Below are 8,801 nucleotides of genomic sequence, written 5' to 3'. Positions count from 1 at the left end.
GCACCCTCCATCATCACACTGCAGCCTCCTTCATCACACTGTGCACCCTCCATCATCACACTGCAGCCTCCTTCATCACACTGTGCACCCTCCATCATCACACTGCAGCCTCCTTCATCACACTGTGCCCTCCTTCATCATCATACTGCAGCCTCCTTCATCACACTGTGCCCTCCATCATCATTACATTGCAGCCTCCTTCATCACACTGTGCCCTCCTTCATCACACTGTGCCCTCCTTCATCATCACACTGCAGCCTCCTTCATCACACTGTGCACCCTCCATCATCACACTGCAGCCTCCTTCATCACACTGTGCCCTCCATCATCACACTGCAGCCTCCTTCATCACACTGTGCACCCTCCATCATCACACTGCAGCCTCCTTCATCACACTGTGCCCTCCATCATCACACTGCAGCCTCCTTCATCACACTGTGCACCCTCCATCATCACACTGCAGCCTCCTTCATCACACTGTGCACCCTCCATCATCACACTGCAGCCTCCTTCATCACACTGTGCCCTCAATCATCACACTGCAGCCTCCTTCATCACACTGTGCACCCTCCATCATCACACTGCAGCCTCCTTCATCACACTGTGCCCTCCTTCATCATCACACTGCAGCCTCCTTCATCACACTGTGCCCTCCTTCATCATCACACTGCAGCCTCCTTCATCACACTGTGCCCTCCTTCATCATCACACTGCAGCCTCCTTCATCACACTGTGCCCTCCTTCATCATTACACTGCAGCCTCCTTCATCACACTGTGCCCTCCATCATCACACTGCAGCCTCCTTCATCATACTGTGCCCTCCTTCATCATTACACTGCAGCCTCCTTCATCACATTGAGCACCCACCATCATGACACTGCAGCTTCCTTCATCAAACTGTGCACCCTCTTTCATCACACTGCAGCCTCCTTCATCACACTGTTCACCATCCGTTCTTTACTTACCTTTCTTCAACCTTCTTTTCTTCTGTCTTCTCTTCCTCTTCAGTCTTCTTGCTCCTCTCTGCGCTGCTCCTTGCTGCCAGTGTCGTGATGTGATGGTGTCACGCCCGTCAGTCACTGAGAAGGGAGCAGCCGAGCAGGTAGCCAACTATTTTTTGTTTAGTTTACAGGACCGGTGGTGTAAGGAAGTGGGCCGAAAGGGTTGCCTGTATGTAATACCGCACATACAGCCCCACTTCGAGTAATGATTAAATGGACGTTAAAGATATATTTAAGATTCTGCCGGACATCCAAAGACCACCCCTCGCTCCCAGTGTTAGAGTGTACAGCGTAAATATTCGCCAAATGATTACTTGAACCCTAATTTTCAAAGTCTTCACAGCACATTGAAGGCACCACCTACACCTTATTGACACCCATGTGCAAGAGGCCTTTTTGTTATGAATATACAATGTCCTAGTGCTGTAGGAAATGATGAGCTTTAGCAAGTAGCTTTAATGTGCTTAGAGAAGGACATGTATTTTTTATGCCACCACTTATAATGAGGATATGATAGGCCAGATCACCAGAGAGGCAGAAGATGGAGTGAACAAAAGGTCGGTGTCAAAGAAAATACATCTTGCTGTCGGCTTAATGTACATGTGATTTTGTGAATGTTTGTTAATCTTGATAGTTCTACTCTCCATTGGCTGCTCAATATGATGGCAGATTTAACCGGCTATGCTGAAATATATAAAAGGAGACAACTTCATAGTGAATTAGAAACTCTACAAGAAGATAAATCTGAACTTCTTTAATGGATTGGAGGACCTACTACAAGCAAGGAGTAGACATTGGTGGGATAGGGTTACTATACAGGTAGTCATTAGCTAATTGTGCATATTGTCTTATGATGCTGTTGATTAAATGGAATCTTAAGGCAAGTAACATAGAAGAGGAAATCAAAAGAATTAAATTATCCTTAGAACCATACAAAGATCATCCACTGTATAAAAAAAATGACTAATTAAAAGATTTGAGGAATAGGAGAATGATCTAATAAATGAAAGCAACAAATATTTAGACAAGATGTAAGAAAAAGGTCAGGTTAGGGGGAAATGGCTTTGAAGCCATTCAAGGTGGAGGAGTTTCCCTATTTGCTCCTAAACCAAAGCAGCTTTAATCCACACCAAGGTGGGTCTCTGCTGGCATAGGGTCTCTGGCCCCAATTCAATGGAACAGACAGTTTTGGGCTCCCCATCCGAACCCACTGTCGCCTATGAAAACAACTAACATCGAACCCCCGCTCAGCGGCCTTCGCTTCCGTCGCCTCCATTATTTGCACTCAGCTAATCATGGAGGCTAATCTCTATGCCCCCACCTAAATGATGCTCATTTGTCCCCTCACCCTGAGGGCCGCACCTCTCTTCCCCTCCGATTACTGACTGACTCCTACCCCTGGAGGTTGTCCCTCTGTAACCCAGAGTGTCTCATTGCTGTTCCAGACTACAAAAGATTCACCTTTGCTTCCTCTCCTCCCTATCCAGTGAGCTATACCAAGAAAAATTCGCTGGGAATTCCATACATTTTAAAACCTTCCCCAACCCTCAGATGATTTGTCATGCATGCTATAATCAGAGGATATTGATTAATTTCTATCCTCTGCCAGGTTGCCTAAGTTCTCCCCCCATGTGGCTGACCAACTTCGTACTGAAATTAATCTAGAGATTGAGCAGGTTGTGAAAAGCCAGAAGGTGGGCAAAAGGCGCCAGGTCCGTACGGCTTCTCAGTGGATTATTATAAAGAGCTTGCTAATATTCTGGTTTCTTGGCTCAGCACCATTTAAGTCCATACTCTAGGGGCAACAGTGGTCCAAGGAATCCTCAGATGCCAGGATCACCATTATCCACAAGGAGGGCAAAGACATCCATTGTTGCGCATGTTATCGTCCCATTTCCCTTCTTAATACCGACAGCAAACTGTTCGCCAAGATTCTTGCCAACAGACTCAATTTAGTCCTCACCTCCCTGATACACTATGACCAGGTTGGATTTGTTGCTGGTAGGCAGGCCAGAGAACTATTGACCTTATCCATATACTGAGCTCCAGAAAAACTCCCTTCGTCATTCTCTCTACACAGAAAAGGCTTTTGATAGGATTTCAATACAATTTCTTCACAAGACTTTGGTCTTGCTGGTAGCTTTGTCATTGGCGTCAAAGCTATATACTCCCACCCTTCCAAAAATATCATGCACATTGATTCCCCTTCTGAGCCTATCCCTACCATCAATGACACCCACCAGGGATGACCACTCTCCCCCCTGATCTTTGCCCTCATTATTGAGCACCTGGCTGTTTCCATCAGGGCTTTTCCAGACATACGTGGTGTGGACACGGGTGGCCTGGAAATCAAACTCTCTCTCTTTGCAGATGTTGTCTTGCTCACTCTTCAGCAACCAAAAATTTCCCTCCCCAACCTTTTCAGGCTCTTGGCCCACTATGGCACCCTTTCTGGCTTTAAAATTAACATTAGAGATGAGCGGGCTCGGATTCCGCTAATCCGAGCCCACCCGAACAGTGCGGATCCGACGGGATCCAAGCACTGTTCGGATATTTCCGGCGGGCTAAAAATAAAAACGAGGCTCTGTCGTCCAAGTCTCGCGTCGAATCTCGCGAGGGGTGGGAGGGAGGGCCCAGAACAATTCCATCTTGTACCTCTTTTTTTGGCATTATGTGCTCAAGCTACCCCAGTGCAACCTTTTGGCCTAAAAACAATATTGTGAGGTGTTCAGAATAGACTGGAAATTAGTGGAAATGATTGTTATTGAATGTTATTGAGGTTAATAATAGTGTAGGAGTGAAAAAGAAAAAACCACAAAACTGGTTTTTAGCACTTTTTATGTTTTTTTCAAAATAAATCCGAATCCAAAACCTTAAATCCGAACCAAAACCTTTCGTCAGGTGTTTTGTGAAACAAATCCGAACCCAAAACCTCAAGCAAATCCGAATCCAAAACACAAAACACGAGACACCAAAAGTGGCCGGTGCATATCCCTAATTAACATAGCTAAATTCAAAGCCTTACTGGTCAATATCCTCCTGTCAGAGGATCAACATCTCAAATCTCTCTTTAATTTTAAATAGCTGTGCAAACGGATAAAATACCTTGTTGTTTACATCACTAGCTTCTATTAGTCTCTCCATCAGGCAAATTTCCCTGGCTTGTTTAGTGTTCCTGGCACTCTCATGATTATGTGGCTGGGCAGGATCACTGCTGTGAAAACGAATATTCTCCCTAAACTTCATTATTTGTTTCAGACCCTCCCAGTCACAGTCTCTGTCTCGGACCTCTTCGCTCTCCAAAAATGCCTGATTAAATTTATTTGGAACAGTGAGTCTCACACTATCAAGCTGGCTACCCTTAGGAAACCCACGATTCGAGGAGGAAGATTGTTTTCGAACCTGAAAGCATATTATTGGGCCTCTCACCTCCGCCGAATTGTAGCCTCTTTTGCTCTCCCGGGTTCCCTCTCCTGGGCAGATATCGAAACAATATTTCTCCCTATCTGGTATATGGGGCCGTCCCTTGTTAGGCTGTGGAAATCAAATAATTGGATGAAGTAAACCAAATTGATTAATATTGTTTTACCGTGCGATTGCGATTAGTACGCCGTGTTATGATGCAATTGCACGGATTAAACAACACACATTTAATTCACACTTACACTCGTAAATAACACACATTTATTAAGGTTCCAATCCACATATATTTATTAGTCAAATGTATTCGATATTGTTTATACATAGATAATATTAAAGTTAAGGTATTTATGGTTAAGGCCCTCTAAAAGGTAAAGATTTTGGTCTCATATTAAAGCTTACTTCACCAGCATTAACCCGGTTTCAACAGAGTAGAGATCACATCTAGCGGTCGCAAGTTATGAGCAATATGAGATTAATACTCAAAAGTATTTTATTTATGGGTCAGTTTAAACTGGTTATTCGGCAGGAAGAGACATAGGCAACAGTGGGAGTAAGTTGCCCCCCACCCTTTGAAAAGATCAAATGAACTGGCCAATGACCAGCAGACAACTGGAACATCTTTAACCCTGGACCAATGATGGCCTCTCTTGACGTTATTTGTGAATATTTGTGGCATCATCCCTGTTTATGCCAATTCAAGCTGCATATAAGCAAGTCCTGGGCCATTGTTCTCACTCTCTCTGATCCTGACTACAGCCAACATGAATTCATCTTGTCCTGATGAAGTGTTAGAGATGTAATGTATTCAGTGTTTTTATACTTTCTTGCTTTATTGTAATATCTTTTATGCGTAATAATGGCTTGCTGTAAATCCTGCTATATTTTGTAATTAAATATTTTTGTGCTTTGGCACCACAACAATCGCATTGGACAATGTTTTATTGGTAAGCGATAAAATGACTCTCCCTCACTCTGTCTTTCACAGCAAAGATATGGGAGATTTGCAAACCCGAGCTGTCCATATATACTTCGTCCCCTGTCCATAACTCCCATTTGGAACAACCCTGATTACCAACCCGGTCAATCTGCCACTGTTCATGGACATGGCTGTCTTCAGGAATTCGGTTTGTTTGGGATCTGCTAGTCCAGGGAACCCTGCTCCCTTATGCTTTATGTGCTTTTCCTTGACAGCTTGTTAGTTGTGGGGAACAGACATGAGAGGGAGTGGGATAGGGACCTAGGATCTCCCACAGAGGATGATTACTGGGAAACTATTAGGACTCTTCTATACCTGCCTTGGTTAAAGAAAATGCATATAGTGTATTATAGATGGTACTGCATGCCTGACATATTTGCTAATATTTATCCCACTACTTCCTCGGGTTGTTGGCAGGGCTGCAGCCAAATTGGGTTGTATATGCATATTTGGTGGACCTGCTTGAAGATATCTTCTTTCTGGGATAGGGTCCAGGCCCTTTACTTCTCCCTTCTCCAATACCTAGTCATGGCCACAGATGCTCATTTTGAGAATGACACAAGTATTGGTTTTCACAAAGTTTGCTGCTTCAATGTTTTTAGATCTTTTTGTCTGATGTTGCTATGGTTACTGAAGTACAATTACAAGCATTTCATAAGTGTCAAAGGATTTTATTGACAATTACATTAAGTTTATGCAAAAAGTCAATATTTGCAGTGTTGACCCTTCTTTTTGAAGACCTCTGCAATTCGCCCTGACATGCTGTCTATCAGCTTCTGGGCCACATACTGACTGATGGACGCCCATTCTTGCCTAATCAATGCTTGGAGTTTGTCAGAATTTGTGGGTTTTTGTTTGTCCACCGCCTCTTGAGTATTGACCAGAATTTCTCAATGGGATTAAGGTCTGGGAAGTTTCCTGGCCATAGACCCAAAATTTTGATGTTTTGATCCCCGAGCCACTTGGAGATTGTCAGAATTTGTGGGTTTTTGTTTGTTCACCCGCCTCTTGAGGATTGACCACTAGATCTCAATGGGAATAAGGTCTGTGGAGTTTACTGACCATGGACCCAAACTTTCAATGTTTTGATCCCCGAGCCACTTGGAGCACCTTGCCATAAGGCATTGTTCATCACCAAACTGTTCTTGGATGGTTGGGAGAAGTTGCTCTTGGAGGATGTTTTGGTACCATTCTTTATTCATGGCTGTGTTCTTAGGCAAAATGATAAGAGATTTAATCAAATCTGGGCTCCTTGGCCTTACTTCGCCCACACTTCACTCTGTATGACCCTGTGCAATATTTCCTCATCTAAACCGCTGGCTCCTCCATCTCAGGAGCCTTTTTGTCGTGGCGTTACCTCCTGCTTAAACCTCACTAACCATCTCTGTAACAGACATCCCCCCCCTCCTTTTTCCCCTCATACTACTAGTTTTGTTCATTTACATTGTTGCTACTTAATGATATCTTTGGTTTTGTATTTCATTGTGATAACTCAACTTTGTTCACTGTGTTTTTTTCTGCTTGTTTGTAATCAGAGATTCTTAAATAAACATTTAAAAAAGAAAAAAAAAAATCAGTTTAGGACCCACAACAAAAGGGATAGGTCAGAGAATAAATCTCGAGGAACAGAAAATTGCCACCAATAACTAAGTATATAGTCACCATCGACAGTGGTAGTCAATTCACCGACTACAGAAAACCAGACAAGAATTTCCCTGATATGAGAACAGCGATAGTCTGCTTACCGACAACGTGTTGAGAGAAATTCGGCGAATGAACATTCCGTCGGGGGCCCATTGACGTCATTTTTGAGAGCGACACTGTGATTGCTTGTATTAAGGTGCTCATTTAAGGAGGCGCCGGCTGTACAATTTAGAATGGTTTGTAAAAAAAAAACCAAAAAAACAACAACCCGGCGCTTCCTTAAATGAGCACCTTAGTACCAGCAATCAAAATGTCGCTCTCAAAAATAACGTCAATGGGCCCCGATGGGATGTTCATTCGCAGAATTTCTGTCAACACACTGTCGGTAAGCAGACTATCGCTGTTCTCATGTCGGAGAAATTCTTGTTGTGTTTTATGTAATCGGAGTTTAGTACCCAGCCCACCATCGATTTACGCATACTCTCTACCCAGTAGCAAGAGAGGTCAGTACCCCAAAAGTCCTATATAGAAAGAAGGAAATGAGAGTACAATACATAGACACTGAACTTCTGCACAGAATAAGTATAACAAACTAGGTGATAAACCTGAATTTTTTCACCTTGATCCCAAAAGGTTAATTATGAAGAACTAGTAGTAATAGACTTTGAAAACAGGGGTTATCTAACAGGATTGTCACTATCAGTCTTTCTGCATAATTTTAAATAAGACAGTCAATGCTATTGGGAAAATCAATAACCCTGCAAAATTGGTTGTTTTTTTATATATAAATTGAACAAATCTTAAAATTACGGAAATGGTCAGGACAAATTGTCCAATTCTGAAGCAGGATCCAGTTTTAAAATCTATATCACATCATCAGATAAAAAAAATTAAATCAGCCATAGATCTCAAAAATATATTGCCCCAGGTATTTTTGGGGCCAAAATTAGATTGAGTAAGAAACCAGAGATGAAAACTATTACTATTGAAAACAACAGATTATAAATACAAAAAAACTACCTGTATGACAAATATAGAACATTAGAATCTTGATCAAGTCTAACACACAATACACATAAAATACATTAATTATGAAGCTTGTTACATTATATATGTTCTAGAGTACAATTATCAATTGCAATATGTAGGACCTTGAAAATGAGGATTCTAGAACATAGGACACATCATCGTCATCATCATTTATTTATATAGCACCAGCAAATTCCGTAGCACACATTCGGAATAAGTAAAATACCACAGACCATAAAATAATAGAGGTTGAACATATAGAAGAAATGTGACAGAGGGTTTATGAACCTTTGTCAAAAAGAGGCATTCTGGGTGTTTAGTTTTAGGATTGAAAATATGGAATTTTTTTTTCTCTCTGTCCCAATTACAGAATGATAATTTACCGAAGGTTATAAAGTGACCCATCTATATTAGCAAACTGTAAGGATAGAATGAGATTCTAGTTTTATTGTCGCACTAATTAGGATTAGGAGATACTATATTCCGGTCAACATTAGAGAATGTATCTCATTTATTGAAACATTTTTGGAAATTGGCAAATTGTTAAAAAGTAATTAACGATATATATAGCTATACACTTTATAATCCAAGTACATTAAAGGCATGAGTAGGACTCAATTATATGTTTGAATAGAAACAATGTATTATTTACATATATCCTATAATATCTACTAATAGTTTTGGTGGGATTAATTTTTTATTTTTTAGGAGGAATGACATTCAGTGC

Source organism: Mixophyes fleayi, chromosome 1 (genome assembly GCF_038048845.1).
Source record: "Mixophyes fleayi isolate aMixFle1 chromosome 1, aMixFle1.hap1, whole genome shotgun sequence".
In the NCBI taxonomy this organism is placed as follows: Eukaryota; Metazoa; Chordata; class Amphibia; order Anura; family Limnodynastidae; genus Mixophyes; species Mixophyes fleayi.
This window is presented reverse-complemented; position numbering follows the sequence as displayed.